This window comes from Osmerus mordax, chromosome 14 (assembly GCF_038355195.1).
Source record: "Osmerus mordax isolate fOsmMor3 chromosome 14, fOsmMor3.pri, whole genome shotgun sequence".
Taxonomy (NCBI): Eukaryota; Metazoa; Chordata; class Actinopteri; order Osmeriformes; family Osmeridae; genus Osmerus; species Osmerus mordax.
Window position 1 is genome coordinate 6,371,001 of NC_090063.1, and position 2,657 is coordinate 6,373,657.

A 2,657-nucleotide genomic window follows, 5' to 3' on the forward strand; every position below is an offset into this window, starting at 1 on the left:
CATCTGCTCAGCCCCACACATGCAAACACACTCTCCCTTCTGCACTCCAACCAACCAGAGGAGAGGCGAGGGAGAGGGAGAGGGAGAGGGAGGGGGGATGGAAGGAGAGGAGAAGGGGGGGTAAAGAGGAGATCGATGTGAGATGGTTGATTACCTAGCATGTCATCTCCAGATCTACCTGACTGGGCTGTCTGCTCAGCTGAAACACTCCTTACATGGGCCCTCACACAGGCTTGCACACACAGTCCACCTACACACACACACACACACACAGACGCACACATACACCCTCACAATCCCTGCCTCACGACAATCAGCATTCAGACGTATTGGAGAAGTTGAGTTCCTGGGGTTTGAAATGAGAGTATTGATCCCCAGATGTCCTGCTGTCCTCCTCCTCAAAGTCATCTCCAGGTCCATCTGTCCTCCCGCTCCTTCTCTTAGGCTGGGCTACCGAGGAAGACATGACCCAGGCTCTCGCCTGTCACCTCACGTCTTCTCCAATCAGGCTCTGTCTGACGAAGGGGTGTGGGGCCGTTCTATTCTAGGGACTTCTGCCCTGCTGCCTGCTCGGCCAGGAATGTACCGGGGACTACAGTCAAAATGGTCGACAGTCGCGCTTTCTTGCAGCAAGCAATTGAGGACTACGTCCAAGATGGCGGACATCTTTTCCACTACTTCGTGGCACATTACCTGCGTCGGTCACCATTATTTGTTTTCCTTGAATGCTTCTTTTTCGTCTCTCTGCCTCTCCCTCCCTCTCCCTCCCTCTCTCTCTCTCTCCTCTCTCTCTCTCTCTCTCTCTCTCTCTCTCTCTCTCTCTGTCATAGTCTGGTGGTAAATGGTGCTCTAACAGAGCTGCTGGCAAATGGACTTTATTTCCATGCTCCTCTTTGAGTATCCATTGACAAGGTGCCTTAGGCGGAGAAGAGAGGAGATGGGCTCCTCTCCCCCTTGTCCTCCTCCTTCCACTGCACCTCTCTTCATGCTCCCCTAGTCTGCGTGTCTGGGTGGCAGGCAGCTTGTAAGATAATACATTTGGAGCTCCAGTGAGTTATTGATTGGGCTTCTCTCCAGAAGGGTAATTCTTTTAGGGTAGAAGATTAGAGAGAAGCATTGCACATTCCAAGGGTGAAAGGACTGTTTGCATTCTGATGGCTGTAAAGTGTCTCTGTTTAAGAGGAATGGAGGGATGGGGTGGAGGGCAGAGAGGGAGGGGAGCCGAAAGGAGAGGGGAGGCCCATGCTTTGACTCCTGATTGAGTCTACACTGCTCTATCCTCGCTACTGACAAGGCCAGGCCAGGCCAAACCAGATTATAATGTAATAGATTCCAATAGATTTGTCTTTGTTGCTTTTACCCTAGCCCTCATCAGATCACTTGATCACCGCTGTTCCATGCTTTTGTGCAATCACAGGGGTGTTGTTGATCTGTAATGGATTGCCCGAGGGGACATCGTCGGTCTAACTGTATCAGCACCAGACGGTTGGAGAGGACACAGTCAGGACAGCCATCAATCAACCAGAAGAGGATGCATTATCTCATGGAAATGATAACGTTTTTTTATAAGAGCCACACTGTACAAGTACATTATCACGCCTCATCAGACCTGCATCATTAATCACTTTGGCATCTATTAATGTGCGTGCATCAGAGATGGAGGATCTACATGGTGTGGGACTAACAGCAACAACATCGATGCCCTCGCAAGGTGACTCTACAGAACCTAGAACAACAAAGTGTTCTGGATAAGGAGTTCTAAAGGAATGATTCAGATAGACCTTTTGGAGAACCCAACATAGATCCCAAGGAACCCATAATGGGATATTAAAACCAATTTAGAACTTATAGGAACCGGTAGAACCCACAGTAAGGAGTGTAAGCCAGCATCCACAGCACTGTCAGAGGGAGTTCTCCTGCCAAGGCTGTGATCGATGCTTCAACACACTCAAAATCATTGAGCTCTCTGCCAACAAAGCTAATACTGGGAACACAATCTTTTCTATCCCTAGACTCACACTATCTCTCTCCCGCTCCACTTCTCTCTCTTTCTCTCTTCTCACCCCAACACTCCGCCTCTCTCTTTTTCTTTCTTCTTCCTTCGAGCCACCTCGTTCTGTCCCTCTCTCTGGGAGAAAGCTAAATCTTTATCATAACAAATCAAGTTTCAGAGACACTGAAACACTTAGCAGGGCTTAATGGCTCTCCCAGCATCCTCCCTGTTCCCACGAACCCTGAAGTGGAGGGAATCCGACCACAACCATGACCCTGAGTCTGGGTCGACGCTTGTGTGGTGCATGTGGGAACGCACTTTATATGTAAACAGCGTCTTACTATTATTAGCAGTGGTATAAATAGTAGCATGAGTAGTAGTGGTAGCAGCAGTCCTAGTATGATCATGTGCATATTGATGTGCGGAAGACCCGGGCAGTCATTAGACCAAGAGCCTTGCCTCCTCTGACAGCAGGACCTGCTGCTCCGGCAGATTGATCCTGGCTGATCCAGGCTGCTGCCCCTCACTCTCAACATCTGCTCCCGACACACTCTGACTGCTCCGTCTGAGAGGTGATATCCTTCTCCGACAGGAAGCGCATCGCGGCGAACAGCTTTAATGGAGGCGGAGTAGACAGGAGAGGAAAGGAAGGCACGAGACAAGA